Below are 22,070 nucleotides of genomic sequence, written 5' to 3' on the forward strand. Positions count from 1 at the left end.
CTTTGTGAAATTCGCTTCCCCGGTTCATTCAAACTGGATTAACTCGGTTAATTCCCTGCTCGTGAACAGCGCCCTATGCCTGCAGAAACGGCTGAAGGTTGCTCTGATAGGGCTGACGTGGGGGCAGGGGACGTTGGAAAGTGCAAAGGGACTGAGTTTGTGTGGGTAGGACAAGGAGAGGAGGAGACAAAGACAAACAGTTCTGGAGAACTGACATCTTCCAGGATGACTTCGGACTTCTGAGCTGACAATAAAGTCTGAGCAGGAATTGGGGGAATAACAAGGAAGAGAGTTCCAGGTGGAAAGAAGAGCTAACCAGGAGCCTGGCATCCACAGAGACAGGAGGGGCTGACACAAGAAGGGAAAGAAGTTCAAAGAAAGCAGCAGAGTCGGGAAGGCACCAGTGCAGACCAGGAAGGCCTTTGTCCTGAGCACAGTGGGAAGCAAGTCTGGGGCCTGGGCAGAGGATGGCACCATCATATTTGCATTTTAAATCCTCCTTCCACACATGGGGGGTGGATGAGCCATCATTGGACCAGAGGCCCTGAGGTGGGCACGCATGGGGCAGTTGTTCTAGTAAGGGGCCTGGACTGCTCACAGTGACGGGGGTTGGAGAGAGTTGGCGCCAGGTGTAGGAGGGACCATGACTATGACTTGGATGTGGAGTGAGGAGGAAGAGTTCCGGGCAGTAGTCAAGTTCTGCAGCTGGCTGGGAGGTGGAGGCACCCCCTAGGAAGCAGGTTGGAGCAGGTTTAGGGTAAATGAGAATTCACGCTTGGACATGTTAAGCTAGTAGAAGGCTGTTAGACCTAGATCTGAAGTCTAGGCCAGGCCTGGGAGCTGGATAGGCAGACTTGTGTCTCTCTGGAATATAGATGACGAGTAAAACCTAAGAAGCTGCCTGGGGAGACGGCATTTCTGTGAGACGGGAGAACAAATGGCAAGTTCCAGAACAATCTGCAGGACAGGCTGTCTGTCCTGGTACTATTCCTAACTAGCTGGGTCACTTAGGTAAGTTGCTTAGGTAAGTTCCTTAACCCCTCCCACCCTCAGTTAACTCAGCTATAATAAGGAGGAGAAGCCTGTTGCATCTGCTACATTTGGGTTGTGATAATTAAAAGAGTAGGGCACATGGAGCTCTTTGCACAGAAGCTGCCTTAGTGGATTTGTTTATTATAATAGTCAGTCCCTGGACCTGCTGTATCCCTCTAAGATATGAAAGGTGGGCCTCCCTGGTGGCTCAGGGGTTAAGTCTCAGTACTATCAAGCTGTCAACAGCCACTGCCACTGCAGCATGAGTTCGATCCCTGGCCAGGGAGCTGACCCACATGGTGCAACAGACCTCTCCTGTCTCACCCACTGCTCCCCTCAGCAGAGTATTGCAGTGGATCTGCCTGTTTTGCTCCCCACTCTGCCTCTGGTGGATCCTCTCAGCCTACCCTGGCACCTCTGGCCTTCACCCCAGTTCTTCTGTGCATAAATAAATAAAAAATAAATCTTCAAAAAAAGAAAACAAACAAAAGATGTACAAGGTTTGAGTTATACCTAGCCCCATTCTATTTTCTTCCTTATCTTTTCAGAGATGGTTATTGGGTTTATCCTTCTCCTTTTGATCAGAGCCCATATCTCCTTTCCTGCCTGTCACTGGTGTCTGCATCAATATAAAATTCTGTCAGTCCCGTCCTGGGCTCCTGAGCCCACAAGCCACACCCAATGTCCACCCAGCCTCCACGAAGGTCATGTTTACTTTATTTTGCAGCAGAGAAAACTAATGACCTGAACTAAAGAAAGGTGCCCAAGGTCATCAATGACAACACTCAGACTGGAGCCCAGATTTAATTTTAGTGACTCTACTTTTCCATCGAAAGATTGATCTATGTATATACCAGAGAAGAAGGGTTGAGGCTGCCTATTCTGACCCCAGTCTCTCATCTTCGGCTGGTCTTGCAAGCCTGCTGGGCTCTCCAGAAGGGAGATGACGTGCCTGTGAGGTCATCAATTTGATTATATATCCATGGATGGGCTGCCAGCTGTTAGAGGATGCATCTGTGTGGAGGGAGCTTCTCTGGCCCATTTAATCTTTCAGTACCTTAAATACCAATAAAACAGCCTCCTGTCTGGGACCAGCAGTGTCCCCCTGGGTTGAAGGGTGCCCAGACTGGCAGGGGGCAGGCTTTCTTGAGTGAACATGAAGAATAATCTCCCAGCCTGGTGGGACTCAGCCCTTCTCTGGCCCCAAATGTTTCAAATACTTTTTTTTTTTTAAGATTTATTTATGCATACAAGAACTGGAGTACAGGCCAGAGGTGGGTATATGTGTGAGAAGATTCACCAGAGAGAGTGGAGAGCAGAACAGGCAGATTGACTGAAATACACTGCTGAGGGGAGCAGCGGGTGAGTCAGGGGAGGTCTGCTGCGCCATGGGCAGCTCCCTGGCCTGGGATTAAACTCGTGCTTCAGTGGCCGCGGACAGCTTCATAGGTTGCATCCTAACCTCTTGTGCCACCAGGGAGGCCCTGTTTCAAATACTTTTTGAAGCACCACCCAAGATCTGCTTGGCCACACACACCTGTCTTCAGGGCCTTGCCACTCACTCCAGCACAACTGTAAGTCCCACCCCCAAACTTCTGACCTTAGAAGTGCAAGAATGTTAGGCACTTCATGGGGTGAAACTTTGACCAACAGAAATAGAGGTTAGCAGAGAAATTCTTTTTTCTTTCTCACTCTGGTTCTAAGCTTCACACAACCTCTGTAAAGAAGTTTCCACATGATGTAGCTGCTTCAATTGATGCTCATGGCAGCCAGTTCGCCACAGTCATCTTTCATACTCTTCCTCTTTCTCTGTCTCCCCTCTTCCCCCATTCCAGCTGCGCTAGCACTGCACTCTCTCATCAAATTCTTGCACATTTGCTTCTGCTTTATGCGCTGCTTTTTAGGGAGCCTGAGCTACAACAATATCTTGAAGTGTTCCCAGTGTCCAAAAGAGATACAAATGGACCTCCTCTGAGTGAAAGGAAGCAGAGCTCCAGATGCCATCCCTTCCCCTCTACATTTTCCAAGGTGATCATGGAGGCATCACCCCGGGGCCCCTGAAAACCTTTGTCTCATCCAATTCTGTCACCCTGCAGCAGAAGAAACTGAAGCTGAAAATCACAGCCCCAGTTGAAAGCCAAGCCAGTACAGAATCCAGTCTCCTCACTCCTCAGCCAGTGCTCCTTTTTATCAAGTCAATGTAAGAACTTTAGAAAAATTTTTTTTGCTTCAAAATAATCTTTCTGCACTAGCTGGCCCCAGCTGGCTTTAATTGTCCCCCTTAGGGCCTCCCTGGTGGCTCAAGGGGTTAAGCACAGCACTGTGAAGCTGTCCGCAGCCTCTGCAGCATGAGTTCGATCCCTGGCCGGCCAGGGACCTACCCACATGGCGCAGCAGACCTCTCCTGTCTCGCCCACTGCTCCCCTCAACAGTATATTTCAGTAACTCCACCTGTTCTGTTCCCCACTCTGTCTTTGGTGAATCCTGTCACCCCCCGCATCTCTGACCTGTACCCCAGCTCTTGTCTGCATAAATAAATAAATCTTTAAAAATAAATAAATAAAAGTCCCCCTTAGACTGTAGCTACCACCTAGGAGGCATGGCACACTGAGTCCTGAACTCAGAAGCTGGGAACCAGGAGGGCAGACAAAGCGGAACAGGAGAAGGGGAGGGGCAATTATGTAGAGAAAAGGCAGTTGGGAGAGGCCTGAGTTAGGAACCTCTGTTTAAGGGGGTGTACACATGGTTTGTGGTGTTCTCTGCTTCTGCAGTCTGTAGATTCAAAGCCCAGGAAGAAATTCAAGTCCTTGTGCTGTGAGCCCTGGTCTCAGTGCTTTATGTGTATGATCTCTTTTAATCCTCACAGCAGCCCTCAGAGGTAAGAAGAAACTTTACTTCCCTTATCATGAAACTCCTGCACAGGCAGACTGTCACCCACCCCAGACCGTACTGCCTACCGTGGTGTCATCACCAGTGAACCTGGCAGCCTGCCCCAGTGGCCTGCACTCTTCACACAAATGGCCTGAATGCACAGGATATGTAGGTTTGAAGAGAATGAATAATACCTGCTTTTAAAAACTGCAGAACAGTTGTCCATTCTGAACTCTCTGTTATTAGAATTTGAAATTTTGTCCTCTATTCAAATGTTACAGGAGACCCAGAAATGTTAGTCTTTAGAAAATCAGGGCTTTTCCTGGAAGCATCTTCATAGGCCTAGTCCTTCATAGGCCTAAACCTCCAGGAAACAACTCTTTTGGGGATGGCCGTGCTGCTGAAAGCAAGGGCGTTGGCGAGCGAAGCCTGAGGTGGGATCTGGCCCCTTCTATTTAGATTCAGGGCTGTGAGATCCTGAAAAGTCACCCAGCTCTCTCTCTTTCTTTACCTATAACGCTGGGATGATCGTAACAGCCCCCTTCCCAGGTTACTGAGAGATTCAGAGAGGATGGTGGAAGCCTGACAACTCACCATTACTATCCAGGCGATAAGAAACATGTTTTCTGTGGGAAGTTCTGGGAAGGCAACGCTTGATCCGGAGGAAGCAGTAAGAGGAGCTCTACATCACCAGCAGGGGGCGCCATTTTGGGTCCCCTCAAATCCTACCTGGATGGTTTGACATCCTGCTCCACATCATAGGAGTGACCCTGAATGACTTCCTGGGCTTTGCGCCTGTGGACTCCTGAAGTAGCAAAACAACTCACAAGTTGTGGTTTTAGAAGCCTGCATCTGCCTTTCACCACTAAGATCCTTAGAAATTCTTTTGAGACTGCTGAACTGCGTGAAAAAGTGAGTCTAACATCAAACCTAAGAAAACTTGGCTAGTCTCAGGTTTTATGCAGAGATAAATACAATGGCTTCAAGTCACACTATTTTTGAAAAAATCATCTTTATTAAGATATAATGTACATATAATGATTTTTTTAAATAGTAACTATGATTCAGGGAGTTTTGACAAATATATATTCTCATGTGAGCACTGTCACAGTCATGATACAGAATAACCCATCACCTCAAAAAAAGCTCTTTCCCCCTTTACACACACTCCCTTCTGCCCCACAGCTCCTGACAACCACAGATCTTCTTTATGCATTTATAGCTTTATCTTCTCTTCATTTCATATAAGTCATCTAGCTTTTTCTGTCTGGATTCCTTCACTTATTATGATGCTTTTGAGAGTCACTCATGTTCAAGAATTCAATTCTTTTTATTACTAAATAAAATTCTGTTGATTATTAATATAATTTGTTAATCTGTGCACCAGTTGAAGGACAATTGAGTTGTTTCCAGTCTGGGGTTATTATGATAAAGCTCTGGGGATAGTCATGTCCATCTGTGGACAGATGGTTCATTTTCTCATTCCCTAGGAAGGGAAATGCTGGGTCATATGATAAATATACATTTCTATGTATGCTCAGAAACTACAAACTGTTTTCTAAAGAAACTGTACTATTTCAAGTGATCTTTTTTTTTTTTTTAAAGATTTATTTATTTATTTAAACAAGCACTGGGTACAGTCAGAAGCGCGGGAGGGTGAGAGAATTCACCAGAGCCAGAGCGGGGAGCAGAGCAGGCAGAAGGACCGAAGTACACTGCTGAAGGGAGCAGCGGGTGGCAGGAGAGGTCTGCGCGCCATGTGGGACCCTCCTCCGGTGGCCAGGGAGCAGCCGGGGATCGAACCAGCGCTGCAGCTTTGCAACCCAGCGCTCAACCACTGAGCCACTGGGGAGGCCCTCAAGTGACCTTTAGTTTGAAAAATTTTAGGTATTCCACCTAGACATAGGAAGTTGAGAAAGATTACTTTCTGGGCAGTAGCAGAGGCGACCATAGTACTATCACCCCGATGACGATTCAAGTTGTGCATTTAACTCCTCTGGCCTGCGTTCCCTCCTCCCTGCAACATGAGAGGGAATATCTAAGCCCTGTTATTTACCCCCACCCTATTGCTCATTCTCCCTTGCCTTTCCATGATCCTCCTGTGCTGACCCTGGCCTGAATACCAAGTGCAGAAACAGGTCAAGGCAGTCTATACATAATACATGGATTACCTGGGAATTAAGTTTCTACCCAAAGCAAAAAGCACTACTTGCCTGACTTTAGATTAACTATTTATTTGTTTGGCTCCAGGATCTCCCACTGAACAATGGACAAGTCATAATTCTAAATGAACCCAGCAGACAAAGCTGGATCCCTTTTCCTAGCAAGACAATTAACCAGAGGCACTTCTCAGTTACCTAATCAGTCATTAAGCATTTGTCCTGCTGCCCCTGGATAGCACACATGGAACCAGTATTTCTTGCAGCCTTAACTGCGCTTGCCCAACCATTCTGTGGGTATTGTCATTATTCCTTGACAGATGTTTGAATGGAAACTTGGATATGTGAACGAACCTGCCCAAGGCTCCCCAGTAGAAGCTACACAGTGGACTCCCAGATCTTTCTTCTATGTCCCCCTCCTCTGGAGGACATGCACTATAGCCAGGCCAGTCAAAACAGTTGAGAAAACCAATCAACACATAAAAATGTGTTTTTTTAAAAAGATTTATTTATTTATGCATACAAGAGCTGGGGTACAGGCCAGAGATGCAGGGGGTGAGAGGATTCACGAGAGACAGAGTGGGTAGCAGAATAGGCGGATCTACTGAAATACACTGCTGAGGCAAGCAGTGGTCAAGTAGGAGAGGTCTGCCTTGTCAGGTGGGTTAGCTGGTTGGCTGGGGATCGAACTTATGCTGCAATGGCAGTGGCTGGTGACAGCTTGATAGCGCTGAGATTTTAACCCCTCCGCTACCGGGGTGGGGGGCCCGCTGAAAAGTACTTTTAATATATTGTTGGGTATGCAGGAATTAGGGGGATTCTTCAAGGTCCCTTACCACTAAAATCAAGCAAATGAAAATCATGGCGGGCCTCCCCTGGTGGTGCAGCTGTTGAGCGCTGGGCTGTGAAGCTGCCTGCAGCATCTGCAGCACCGGTTCCATCCCCGGCCACCAGCGAGGGTCCCACATGGCGCGCAGACCTCTCCTGCCGCCCTCTGCTCCCCTCAGCAGTGTACTTCGTCTGTCTGCCTGTTCTGTTCCCTGTCCTGGCGCTGGTGAATCCTCTCACCCTCCCGCGCTTCTGATTGTACCCAGTGCTTGTATAAATAAATAAATAAATCTTAAAAAAGAAAAGAAAAGAAAAAACCTTTAAAAAAAAAAAAAAAAGCAAATGAAAATCATGGATCTGAGACTGGTGTAAAGAACCCCGCCTGCAAAGCAAAGGTTGAGCTGTGCTGAAGACAAATGTTCCTGGAAAGCTCCCCCTGGGTCAGTAGCAACGTCGGGGATCTGACCCAAGATGATCACTCTAAGGGGTTACGTAGTTTTACTGCCCTGTCCCACCCCCCCCCCACCAGGTCCCCGAAGTGGCGCGGAGAAGCTGAAACTACATTTCCCAGAATCCTCTGCCCCAAAGCCGCCAGTGGAGACCAAAAGGGGGAGAAGTTTCTCCTGAGGTGTACCAGGCCGTCAGAGGGCAGACGGGAGTTCACAGAAGTTTCTGGATGTGCTTCTTGAGAATATCCTGCAGCGGTGCTGCAGCCTGAGAGGGTGAGTGGGAGCTTCCCAGAGGCTCTTGAAATAAGGTCTGGGACTCAAGGCGAGCTTTGAGAACCACCCACAAGGGTGCCACAGACTGAGGCTGAGCTCTCTCACCTCACTCCCCTAAGCGTTCCAATGGTTGAATAAGCCGCCATTCCCCTGGATCCAGAACTTAGATGTTTGTGTGCAAATGATCAACTTATTGCCTCTGAGCTCCACATTCACTTTTCAGTACCTGTTTTGTGATAATGGGGAACATCCTTTTAAATATATCTCTTTACTATGTGCATCGTGTTAGCTTTTTTAGTAGAGGGACAATAAGGGTATTGGGTGAAGAAGGGGCTTCTCTTACTGCCCCTTTAGAAAGGGGTGTGGTGGAGGCCTTTTGGTAGTGTTCTGTCCCATCTCCACAACCACCACACACAGTCTCCATGACCTCACAGTCCCTGCCCTGCCTGCTGCCCAGACTGCCTCTGTATACCTGTGTGCCTGCCCACCTGTGCCCCAGTAGGTTGCTTCTTGCCTTTTCAGACACTGAGAACAATCTGGCCCACTTTGTGAACTTCTTTACCACCCAGTGGATGGTAGCGCTCTATCTGTAGGCATTTTGGCACCCAGCACAAGCAAATGAACACATGCTCTGAGGTCTCCTCTCCTGTTTAGGCCCTCAGGACTCAGATATTCACCCAACAAAGATTTGTCGAGCATCTATTATCTATCAGTCATTGTCCTACATGATGGGAATAAAGGAATTGAATAAAGCAAAAATCCTACCTTACATTTTCACAGAAACGTATCATCAGACACAAAAGGAAGTAAGCCACCATGAACAGAAGACCAAAAAAATTAACACATTTAGAACCCTATGGATTTTAGTTATTGCCACTATCAAATAGAAAACATACGATAACTAGAAAGGAAATATTTAAAGAAACAAAAGAGGGAATCACAAAAATAAGCAAGAAATAAAAAGACAAACAATAATAAATATTAGGGAGGACATGGAGAAAATGGAACCCATATACATTACTAGTGGGATTGTAAATTCTGGGACGTGCTACAACATGGGTGTGCCTTGGAAAGGTTATGCTGTGTGAAATAAGTTAGTTACAAAAGGCCATATACGGTATGATTCCACTTATGAAGTGTCCAGAATAGGCAAGTCCATAGAGTCAGAAAATACACTGGTGGTTTCTGGGGCAAAAGAGTAGAAGGAAGTTTTTAGTGACTGCTAACAGCACGGGGTTTCTTTCTGGGGTGAAAGAATTAGATTAGATGGTGGTAATGGTTTCATGACTTCTGTAGATAAACTAAAAAGCCATGGATTGTACATTTTCATAGGGTGAATTTTATATGGGAATCATATTACAATAAAACTGCTTTAAAAATAAGCAAGGAAAAGACACCACTGCAGATAACATTAAATATTTGAAAAATGTGTAAATAGAAATAACTTCATCATTGAGATTAAAAACTCAGTGGGGGCCTCCCTGGTGGCGCAGCAGTTGAGCGCTGGGTTGCGAAGCTGCCCGCAGTCTCTGCAGCGCCAGTTAGATCCCCAGCTGCTCCCTGGCCACCGGAGGATGGCGCGCAGACCTCTCCTGCCGCCCGCTGCTCCCCTCAGCAGTGTACTTCGGTCCTTCTGCCTGCTCTGCTCCCCGCTCTGGCTCTGGTGAATTCTCTCACCCTCCGGAGCTTCTGACTGTACCCAGTGCTTGTATAAATAAATAAATAAATAAATCTTTAAAAAAAAAAACAAACTCAATGGACAGGCTAAACAACAGATCAAATGCAACTGAATTATTAATTAGGAAATTACAAGACAGATCTGAAATATTCACCATGAATGCAGCACAGGGAGTCAAAAAATGAGAATTATGAATGAGGGATTTTTAAAAGGAGATCAAATCAGGGGTCTCCCTGGTGAAGGAGGGGTTAAAGACAGTGCTATCAAGCTGGCACAGCCACTGCAGCACAAGTTTGATCCCTGGCCAGGGAGGTGACCCACATGGTGTAGCAGACCGCTCCTGTCTTGCCGCCTGCTGCTCCCCTCAGCAGTGTATTTTCAGTGGATCTGCCTGTCTGCTCCCCACTCCGTCTCTGGTTGAATCCTCTCATCCCCTCCTCTTGCACCTCTGGCCTGTACCCCAGTTCCTGTATGCATAAATGAATAAATCTTTTTTTTTTTTAAAAAAGGAGCTCGAATCAGAAGGAATAAAATATCCAATCAGAATTCTCAGAAGGAGAGAACTGAAAGAATGAAAGAGAAGTACCCTGTGCAAGACCCTTTGGAAATATTTTGTAAAATTGAACTAGGTAGATTACAGAGAAATTCTTGCACGTGCATAAGACACTCATTGTAGTAGTGTTTACAATAAAACAAAGTGGGGGCTACCTGCCCATTGATAGGAGAAGGGATAAATAGTGAAATAAACTTAGTGAATGAACTACAGCTGCACACATAACTGGCCAAATACAATGCATGAAAAAGGCAGGTTGTAGAAAACTACATAAAGTCATGACGCTACTTTCATAAAGCTCAAATGATTATTTTGTTTAGGGATGCATACTCATGATAAAACTATATTTTAAAAATTTGAGAAAATGGTCAGTATAAAATTCAAGGTAGTACTACCTTGATAAGATAGGAAGAACTATTACTGGTTGTATCAGTAGGTAATATTCTATTACTTATGTGTCAGTCGGTAATACTCTAATTCTTAAGCCCATAGTGGTTTTCCAGGTGTTTATTTTATGTTTCATTTATTCTTTTAATGTATCAAATACGAGCAGTGAACTTTTTCAAAGTGGCCTGTAGTTTCCACCTTTCACCACTATATGGCAGGCGAGTACATCAGTAAGGTAACCCCAGAGGGAAGGGCTGGTGAAAATGGGAATGTAGCATTCTGTTCCCCCACAGGAACACAGAAAATAGGGCTTTGTGTTCTGGGTGTTTGTAACTCAGGTGCACATTTAATACTCTGGTGGGGATCTTGTAGTTATGGGCCAGGCTTTTGGCTTTTCCTTTCTTTTCTCGTGGTTATGTAGCCATTTTTTGCTAACTTAAAAGTGCAATTGCTTAAATGTTGATTTTTATTTCTTAGAATTTGCCAATACTTCCCAAGGCATTCATTCCTGAAGTATATAATAACATGGGCTGTGAGCTTGGCTACTTGAGCTCCCTCCTAGCAATTAATGCATCTGACTTCCCCTTTTAATGTTTATTGGTTTGGGGCTGTGTTTTCTTTTGGCACTACCATTAGGGCCTGTTTCATGACTGGATGACACCTAATCTATAAAGGAATACTTAAAATTTAGTAACAACCAATGTTAAAATAAGGACACCACTGTCATCAAAATCACTCACTGAAATTCTGTAGCAAACAGCTTGTTCATGTTGTGTGACTGACAAACGTTGGTAGGTATTTTCTGTGTTAGCAGCCAATGGCATGGCCCCAAATGGCAACACAGCATCCAACAGTATCCCAGCCACTCACTAACTTCCCTTTTCATTGGCTAAATCTGCCTGTCCATTACATTAGCCACACATAAGCAACCGAGTACTAAGAAAGAGATGGAAGGGTAAAATTCATATTACACTTAAAACGTAAAATGAGATGTAAGTGTGAAATACACACTGGATTTTGAAGACTTATTGTGGGGTGAAAAGATGTTTTAATAATTGTTAATATTGATCATGTTTAAATAATATTTTAGATAGATCAAATATATTAAAGCAATTCCACCTGTTTCTTTTTACATTTTTAAATGTTGCTTCTGGGACATTTAAAATGACAGCCGTGGCTCGCGTGTGTGGCGCACACATTCCTATTGGCCAGCACGGCTCTGCATGTCCTCAGTCATCTGTGAGACGCCTGCCTACTGCTGGCATCATGGATGTGTGCTCCGTGAAGCCCCCCCGCCCTCCTTTAGAAGGGCCTTGCACTTTTAATGCTCTGCTGTCATCGCCTTGCAATCCTTACATTTACCTTTGATTTTGGGTTTGGGAAGTCAAGAGTCTAGGGTAATAGAGCATGCGCCAGGGGCTTGAAGCTTTGGTTAGGGCGCTGGCCGGCCTCTCCCTCCCTGCTCCAGCGGGCGACTGCTGCAGGGTCCTGGGCGGGTGGTCGGGAGAGTCAGGGTGGGGTGTGGCAGCGGCCATCCCTTCTCTCGGCTGGCAGCAGTGCTCCGCGCCCACCGCTCTCCAGGAGCCGCGCCGAGGCTGCGAAGCCGGGGCGGTGGCAAGTCTGCCCGGGTTGGGTCGGCGGGCCTCGGGCAGGAGAGCCACCTGGCCCGACGGGTACAGACTCGCCCCGCCCTGGAGCTCAGCAGCGGGCGGGGGCCGGAACCCCGCGGCCGGCGGTCCGAGCTCGCTCTCACGCTAGCGCGCGCCCCGCGCGGGGGGATCCGCGCTCCCGGCGCGCAGGGGAGGCCCCGCTCGCCCGGAGCGTGTCCGCGTGCCCGAGAGAGCGCGCCCTAGTCTGGCTCCGAGCTTGGAGGAACGGTATGGGGAATTTTCTCTCCTTCTGTGTCGTTCTGGGTACCTCCTCCGAGACCAGCTCTAACACACTGCTTTTATAATTTTTAATGATTCCACGTGCGCGTTAAATGCTCTGCTAATTTGCATTTAAAACTGACCCTGCCAGTGGGAAGGTGAGTAGTAAAATGCATACTAATATTTAAAGATTTTAATTTTCTTTACCTAGACATTAACTCGCAAATAGAAAGCGTCACAAACCAAGAGATCGCTAGAAGAAAGGGAAAAACTTTTTCTTCCTTTTCAAATAAGGGATCCACGTCTTCATTGTTCACTGGGCCCACAAATTATGTAGCCCTCCTGTGTCCCTAATTTCAATGTTATGTACCCCAGGCTCTGACCACTCCTACTTGTTCAGCTCATTCCCTCCAGCACCCCAAGTCCAACAAGTCTGATTCCAGTGGGACCTACAGTTGATTGATCTTACGACTTTTTCTCTGTCCTACTCACCTGCCCTTGTCCTGCCTTTTCTTTTCACACAGCATTGGTGTCATTGTACATTATTATAATCACTTCTGTGAATTCACCCTTAACTCCCTTGTCTCCCTTCATAAATCTCATCTGACAGAAGCAAAGTCCAGTGAAATCCTTGCTAGGCAGTCGTGGGCTCCTGACTAGACAGTCTCTGGGCTCCAAAGAGCAACAAAGGGAAGACCCCTGTGTGTCAGCACTTGCCTCGACTCTGCTTTAGTCCTATTTGCTAAAATTCCATTGGCCAGAGCAAGTCACATGGCCAAGCACAGCCTCAAGGGTGGAGAAATAGACTCTTACCTCCTGATAGAGAAGTTATTGCCACAAGGTAAAGGGGTTCCTATACAGAGATGGGAGAAATGGGCCCACAAATTCTGTAACCCTCCTGCTTCCATAATTTGTAACCATTTTCCCCAATTTACCACAAACCTTAAAAGGATAAGACGTGCATCTTACTCTTTTTTTTTTTTTTTTTTTTCTGGAGGCAATGTAGTTTCTGCAAATCTGACTACTCTCTCCCTAGCAACCTGGGTTATTAGGTTTATTGGAAGAGAGACGACTTAACAATCATGAAATTCTCCAGAATGATGATTATCTGACCATATAGAACTGAATGGGACTACTCAAAAACAAAACTAAACAATGTGTTACATGTATTGCTAGCTTCTTTTTTTTAAAAAAAAGATTTATTTATTTATGCATACAAGAGCTGGGGTGCAGGCCAGAGATGGGGGTGGTGGTGAGAGGATTCACCAGAGACAGAGTGGGGAGCAGAACAGGCAGACTGGCCAAAATATACTGCTGAAGGGAGCAGCGGGTGAGACGGAGAGGTCTGTTCCCTGGCCAGCTGGGGATGGAACTCGTGCTGCAGAGGCTGTGGATTGCTTCATAGTGTGGTGCTTAACCCCTTGCGCCACCAGGGAGGCCTTGCTAGCTTTTTATAACCAAATAATGAGGTAGGGAGTATAAAACCCATTTAATAGGTGAGGAAATGGAGGCACAAAATAGTTAAAATATCTACATATAGCTACATAGCTACAAAGTGGCAGAATCCAGACTCAAACTCAAGTCTGTCTAAAGCCCCAGTATGGAACCACTATGTTCTACTGTCTCCAAAGTTGAGTGATTTTTTCAAAATAAAGAAGACACTTTAGGCAACATATTAGTAGGCTGATAACTACTTTTTTCCCTAGAAATTTGCATTCTATAACTTTATTGTGTATTGATTACACACTAATTTAACTTCTTTTACAAAATACTGTGAGATTAACTATATATTAAACTCCTTTAAACTAGAGAGAAATGCTGCCATAAACAGCATTGAAATGTTAAATGCTGAGTTAAATTGAAAAGGTCATACATTTGTATACCATTTGTTTAGTTTACTTTTAAATATTTCAAAGGAAGATTAATTCTAAAATTTATTTTTGAATAGGTAGGACTGTCCACACATACAGTTCAAAAGGTATGTGACTATGGAAAACAACTTGGTGGTTTTCCTCCACAAGTTAAACACAATTATGGTATGACTCACCAATCCACTCCTAGGTTTACACCTGCAGTAATTAAAAACAGTTTTTCAAACAAAAACTGTACATGAATGTTCACACCAACCTTGTTCACAATAGCAAAAAGATGAAGACAACCCAGATGTTCCTCAACAATAAATGAATACAGATGCAAATGGTGATGTATCCACACAATGGAATATTATTCAGCTGTTAAAAATAGCAAAGTACTACTTTGCTGGTGTTCTAAGGGTTAAGTCTCAGTGCTATCACCCACGATGGCCACCATGGTGGCCTGACTTTGATCCCCAACTAGGGAGATAGCCCCCATGTGGTGCAACCTGCTGCTCCCCTCAGCAGTGGATTTCAGTGGATCTGCTTGTTCTGCTCCCTACCTTGTCTCTGGTGAATCCTCTCACCCCCTCACCTTTGGCTTACACCCTATTTCTTCTATATAAAGATAAATAAAATCTTTTTTTAAAAGTAGCAAAGTACTGATACATGCTGTCCATGCAACATGGACGAACCTTGGAAATACTATGGTAAATGAAAGAACCCAAACACAAAATACCACACATAATATGATTTCATTTATATGAAACATCCAGGAGTAGTGAAAGTCATGGAGACAGAAAACAGCTAGTGTTTTCCAGTGGCTAAGGGGACAAGTGGAGTCAAATGCGTGTGCTTCATGGGTGAGAGGTTTCCATTTAATTTTATGGAAAAAGTTCTGATAGTGATGAGGTTGTCCAACATTGCAAATGAAATTAATGCTGCTGAACTGTACCCTTCAAAATAGTTACACTGGTAAATTTCATGTTATATCCATTTGTATTTCACCACAAAATAGCACCAAAAATGGGGACCTCCCTGGTGGCACAAGGGTTTTTAAGTCTTAGCACTATGAAACTATCGGCAACCACTGCAGCACGGGTTTGATCCCTGGCCAGGGAGGTGACCCATCTGGCACAGCAGACCTCTCCTGACTCACCCACTGCTTCCCTCAGCAGTATATTTCAGTAGACCTGTCTGTTCTGCTCCCGACTCTGTCTCTGGTGAATCCTTCCCCCCAACATACACACACCTTTGGCCTAATACCCCAGCTCTTGTATGCATAAATAAATAAATCTTTAAAAAAGGACCAAAAAGGATATTCAAGAATAAACAGTGAAGGTCAGTCTCCCTCACTTGTATCTTCCAGCATTCATTTTCTCTCCCTAAGAGCCAGTGCTGCATCAGCTTGTTCTATATTTGTACATGTGTGAGTGTATCTGTAGGATAAATGCCTGAAAAGTAAAATTGGTGGGTCAGAGAAAATGTGCATTTTAAAATTTGTTAAATACAGCCAAATTTCTATCTCTCAAAACACTTTTTTAAAAAGTTTATTTATTTATTTATTTATTTATTTATTTATTTATTTATTTATGCATAGAAGAACTGGGGTGTAGGCCAGAGGTGTGGGGTTTGGGGGAATGAAAGGATTCACCAGAGACAGAGTGGGGAGCAGAATAGGCGGATCTACTGAAATGCACTACTGAGGGGAGCAGTGTGAGAAACAGGAGAGGTCTGCTGCGCCATATGTGAGTTAGTTCCCTGACCAGGAATCAAACTCAGGTCATAGGGATGACAGTGCTGAGACTTAACCCCCTAGGCTACCAGGGAGACCTCCTAAAAACACTATTTATGCTCACCACTTCTTTAAAATTATTGGAAGATCAGAACTGTGAAGATAACAAGTCAGTTTGCCACAGTTTTGTGGATAGTAACAGAAGACATGAAGCTCCTAGATTGAGATTAAAAGACTTTGTTGCAGCAAAAGGGGTCACCAGAGCATCTCACACATATATAAATTAAATATATTTTCTGGAGGGTAATCAGGCTTACTTAAAAACTCCAGATCTAGAAATGTGTTATTTGGATGAAATCGGATGTAGAGACAAACATGTAAGTAAAGTTATGTTCATTACTTATAACATTTTGAAAAACATCTTTACTATCCAACATTTAGGGCACAGCTACAGAAATTATGGCACATTATACTGACAGCCAGTCATTATGAATTGTCATAGCAGAATGTTTGCAACCAGTGGAAAATTCCCATGATTTAATGTCAAGTAAACAAACAAACAAAAAAGACCCCCCCCCCAATCTACCTCTCTATGCCTCTAAATTTTGCTTAATTACATGTGTACATAGGCTTAGAAAAGTGACTCGTTGGCAATATATTGAAAATGTGATTGCTGGGGCCTCCCTGGTGGCACAGGGGTTGAAGACAGCACTATCAAGCTACGGACAGCCACTACAGCACAAGTTCGATTCCTCGATAGGGCAGGGAGCTGACCCACATGCCGCAGCAGACCTCTTCTGCCTCAGCCGCTTCTCCCCTCAGCAGAGTATTTCTATCAGTCTGCGTGTTCTGTTCCCGACTCTGTCGCTCTGTCGCTGGTGGATCTTCTCGCCGCAACCCCCCATTCCGCCTCTGGCCTGTACCCCAGCTCTTGTGTGAATAAATAAATTAAAAAAAAAAAAGAAAAGAAAATGTGATTGCTTATGATAACCTTTTTGGAATTATTTACATAATTTTAATTTCCATCTAAAAAATTCCCAGTATTCCTCAATAAGCATATGTTGCTTTGTAATAAGAAAAGCGTATTTTTAAAAAACCAATTCAGAATGCAGGTGATTTGTGTGAAAGTGCTTTGAAAATCATCTTGGGCCACGCCGTTAGTATTTTTCTAGGGCTTTAGAAGCGCGGTTGGATTCGGGTTTAAATCAATATGTTTGATTGCAAGGAAGCGAAATTGGTCAGTGGGCAGCCGAGCTTTGCGCAGATCCCGGAGCAGGCGCACTGCCTCTGCGGCGCCGCGCCCCTCCCCCGCAGCCGGCTGCCGCCCAGCCCCGACCCTGTTTGTGTTTCTTTCCACCTCCATCCTCCACTCAGCCCTCCTTTCTCTGGTACGAGTCTGTCTGGTCTTGTCTCTCTGGCTGAATCATGCCCCAGAAATGGAAAAAGCCTCAAGGCCAGGGCCGGTCCCCGGCCCAGCATGGAGTGTGACAGCAAAGTGCATAATGAGGGTTTCTTTGCAGATTCCAGGCTAGAGGGCAGGTCATGTTTATGGGCTTCTGGTTCGCGGCCCTAAGGAATACTACAGCCCTCTGGAGAGGTAGTCGAGGAAGACCCCTTATATGATAGGATCTGAGGGCTTCCTGTGCTCCGCCTCACCCCTGAGGTCCCTGGTGCTAACTCGCTCTTCTCCACTCCTGAGATCCCACCATTACAGAAGGCAAATGGTAAAATGTTCACGGATCATCTGGGGCAGCAACAGATCCCATTATTAGGACTGAGGCACTGGAATCAGATTTAGTTAGATTTGGGTCCCACTCAACTACTGGTCAATATCAGACTGGATGTCTCTGAGCCTGGGGCTCATCTGAATGATGACAAAAACATATACATCAAGCATATTCCAGGCACAGATGTAGCTTTAGGTGCCTAGTGTTTTTTTTAATTATTATTATTAACGCATTTGATGCACATAACAACCTTATTAGCCAGGTGTTGCTATCATCGTGTCCATTTTACAGATGAGGAAATGGAGGCCAGCGTGGTTAATTAACTTAGGGTCTCAAGGGGTCAGCACCAGGATGAATCTGGGCAGTGCAACAAGAGTCTATGCTTTTAACAGCTGAATTTGGGAACTTTGCTGTTAGGCCCATCAGCAACAGTAACTATGATATATTAGGTGATTACCCAGTGCCAGGCACTGTGCTAAATACTGCACAGGAACTGCTCATTTGTTCTTCCCAAAGCCTGATGATGCAGGCACTGTTGTTACTTGCTGTCATTGACCTGGCAAGACAGCCAATGTACACAAGGCTCTCCGTTAAGGGCTGGAAATTTGGGAGGTTGCAGCAACACAGAAGAGCTAAGATGTATCCATTAATAACTGTGATTCATGGTAGAGTCATAGTTTGATGGAGCTGAAAGAGAGCTTGAACTTATCTGGTTTGAGCTTATTTTTATGGATGACAAGAACTGACTTGCTTTGTTTATTCCCACAGGGTTTGGGGGATGATCCAGTGAGATAATTAATGATAACAAAAGCCAACACCTCCTGAATATGCTTGGGGTGTGTGTGTTTATCCCATTCAACCTGCACAACAACCAGATAAGACAGGCACTATTATTGTCCCATTTTACAGACAAGAAAACAGATGTCCAGCATTATGCAACTAGCAAGTGGTGGAACTGAGATGCCGGCAGAGTGAATCATACAGCCTGGGATTTGAGCTCAGTTACTGAGGATGGTCAGCAAGCCTACGAAGAGAGGGCTGGATTCGGTGGATTGGAAAGTGCTTTTATAATACTGGTGCTATACACACATGCATTATTATTAGAAAAAGACAAGGGCCCCAAGAGAGGTGTAAAGTAGTACAGAGCTCAGAACAAAATCAAGATCTCTAGGATGAGATTTAGATTTAGATTGTGTTAGATTTGGATCTGTGATCCTGGGTAAGAATGAGGACTGTCCAAGGTTTTTGTGGGTAGTGAGGAAGGGCTAGCACAGAGCAGATGATCAGAGTAGCTATTTGAAAAGTTCCTGTGTAACATTTAGCATGGTGCCAGGCACTATGTAAACTCCTAATATATCATTGTTAAGATTTTTAGCCCATTTTACAGTGAAGTTCCCAAACTGATTATTAAAAGCATAGACTCTTGAGTCACACAGGTTCAGATGAAATGATCAGGGCCATAGAAAGTGTGGGGATCTCCAATTAAGATCTTGCTGCAGAGGACAGGCTGGATGGGGGCAGGGCAGAAAGGGGTAAAGGAAGGCACAGAAGGCTGGTAGCAGGAATGGGGTGTGTCTTTGGTGTGGGTCAGACAGGCTGGCTCAAATTCTGGTGTTCTTCCACACTCTCTTAACTACTAGCAAGCTACGCAGCGACCTATCAGTTTCCTCATCTGAAGAATAGGAATGATAATAATGGTATGTCCTTCAGAGACTTGTTCAAATTTAAGATGCTAATCTGTGCAAAGTGTTTGCTAGGAAGCCTGGCACACAGTAAGTACCCAATGTGTGCTGGTTATTTTAGTTTGTTATTAAAATCCAAGGGGACCTGATTGGTACCACAGTTCAGGGAGGAATGGGATTAGTAGAAAACAGACATATAATCTACTTCAGTCTACTCGCTGATAAAAACAGTCTGGCAGGGGTGAATTGATTTGCAAAACAACACAGACTAGCTACCCTGCTCTTCCACCTAGATTTTGTTTGTGACAATTATTTGATCTGTTTTTCAGGGAAAGTCAAGGAGTGGGAGGAAGGGGAGAAAAAGTCCAATGGACTGCCCTCTCAAACTGGGCTAACAGGCTGGTCATCAGTGGCTCCTTGATTGTCAGGGTGATTTCTGATGTCTTCCTTTGTAGCTCTGTTGAAATTTCTCAAGTCTTGTTTATTTTATTTTATTTTTTGGTAAATATTTATTTATTTATGCATACAAGAACTGGGGTACAGGCCAGAGGTGGGGTGGGTGAGAGGATTCACCAGAGACAGAGCGGGGAACAGAACAGGCAGACTGACTGAAATACACTGCCGGGGGGAGCAGCGGGCGAGACAGGACAGGCCTGCTGCGCCATGTGGGTCACCTCCCTGGCTGTGGCTTGAACTCTTGCTGCAGAGGCTGCAGACAGCTTCATGGTGCTGTGCTTAACCCCTTGTGCCACCAGGGAGGCTCCTCAACTCTTGTTAATTATGAGCTAAGAGGCCTCTTCCGCTCCTTGCATACTGTGGAATTATTCTCCATTCTAAGAGGGAAACACATTCCTACAGGCAGATGGTGGGGGGATTCCTTTCTTGAACATGTTAATGGCACCATAGGAGGATGACTGTAGGGTGGAAGTTAGGGAGAAGGGAAACTAACATGCACTGATGGGTACTCCTTTGCATGCTGGGCCAAGGGTTTTGCTTGTCACCAGCATGCCAGCCCTGCAAGGAATGTGTTTACTAACTTCACTGTACTGATGAAGAAACTTGTCCAAGACCATTGCTAGCCTATAGAAAAGGGAGTACAACTCAGATCTATTCAACACCACTGATCATCCTTTTCCATTAAAAAATATGGCAGGGAAAGGGGATTATATGCCTAAAAAAGTTCATTTACTGGTACTCAAAAAATGGGCATTTTTGCATGTACACCTTCCAAATGTTATAAAGCCCATCAATTCAGTGCTGGAAGGCTGGACTGACTTACCTTGGAAAAAAGAATGTTCCATGGAAGGTATAGTTCATTCTGCTTATAGCTGGAGGTGGGTCCTGTCTTTTGTCTAGGTGACAGTTTGCCTTTTGTTGTCATCAGCAAATTTGTCTACATCTGGCTATAACTACTTATATCTTATTATTGTTAATATGCACAGTAGCTTTCTATTAAGGGAGGGAAGAACAGGTCAGAAGCACAAGGAAATATTTCCGGGCTCTGGCCTTGGGGAAATGCAGTCTTATCCTGTTTACATATTCTCTTGCTAGATTTGCACAACCCAACCACAGAGACGTCACCCTCTAAACCCAGGTAAATAGAGGCAACCAAGGAGTCTCAACCAGTCAGCTAATGGTTTTTGAGCAACCAAGAGAATTGAGATAAATACAGAAGAGAGCAGCCCAAGGCACCTGAACTTGGGCTGCAGGAGCAGAAGTGTATTCCTCTCTGGTGGAGGAGGCGATGCAGTGCTAGTTCTCAGCCCCTTTCTGGCATGACTCTTGGTCCAGTCACCCCTCTAACACCCATTCTGTTACACCACCAAACTGAGCACTAGGATGAATCCTGGTTCATCTTCCAAGGGTGAGAGGATGAAAAAGGGTTCAGCAATGAGTAGCTAGATGAATCAGGTTTCCCTCAGAAAACAAAACTGAGAGGAAGGGGTCTCCCTGGGGGTGCAAGGGGTTAAGACACAGCACTCTGAAGCTATCTGCAGCCACTGCAGCACGAGTTTGATCCCCTGCCAGGGAGCTAACCTACCTGGTGCAGACCTCTCCTGTTTCACCTGCTGTTCCCCTCAGCAGTGTATTTCAGTAGATTCACCTGTTCTGCTCCCTACTCTGTCTCTGGTGAATCCTCTCACCCCCACACCTCTGGCCTGTACCCCATTTCGTGTATGCATAAATAAATCTTTAAAATAAAACTCTTTGAATGTCCTCATCACACTATAGAGTAAAACTTAAAGCCTTTCCTTTGGTTATTACATTGGCCCTAACAGATCTGAACCTTGTTGACGTCATCTTTTGTCATCCTTCCTAAAGCGCACTCTGCTGCAGCCACGTGGACCATTGTTTCTGAGCTCACCAAGACTGTTCCCTTAGGACTTTTGGCTAGCTATTCCCTCTGCCTAGAATACTCTCTTTTTGTCATAGAGATCTCCTTGACCACTCAAATTAAATTAGCACCTCTACCATCTATTTCATTTGTTTGATACTAACTCAAACAGTCTTGCCTATCATTTGTTTATTATCTGTTTCCCCCACAATACACTGTGTCTATCTGATCGATCCTATTCCTAGTGCCAAGTAGAGCCTGGCACTTAGATTTCTAGCGTTTGTTGGCTAAAAGATCTTTGCAAATTCTAACAATCTTGTGAGGTATGTGAGAAAACGGAGGTTCTGTCAGGTTGAGGATTATAGTCCGGACACAGGATTAGGTGTGAACACTGATTTTTAACTTCCTTCCCAGGATATCGAGCCCTTCCCACCGCTGAGCACGTCTTCTGCCCCAACCTCCCTCACTTTCAACCCCCCTCACCAGGGAGGGCAGGCCGTACTTGCAGTGCCTTTTCAGAGCTTGATGCTCAAGCCTTCCCACCTTCCAGAGGCTCAGAAACATGGCCCTCTTCCTAAACTGGCCCCTGCAGACACCGTGCAACCCTCTTCCTGGGGCCCCAATCAGGGGCAGAGAGGGG

The sequence above is a fragment of the Talpa europaea genome, assembly GCF_964194135.1.
Source record: "Talpa europaea genome assembly, chromosome: 8".
Classification (NCBI taxonomy): Eukaryota; Metazoa; Chordata; class Mammalia; order Eulipotyphla; family Talpidae; genus Talpa; species Talpa europaea.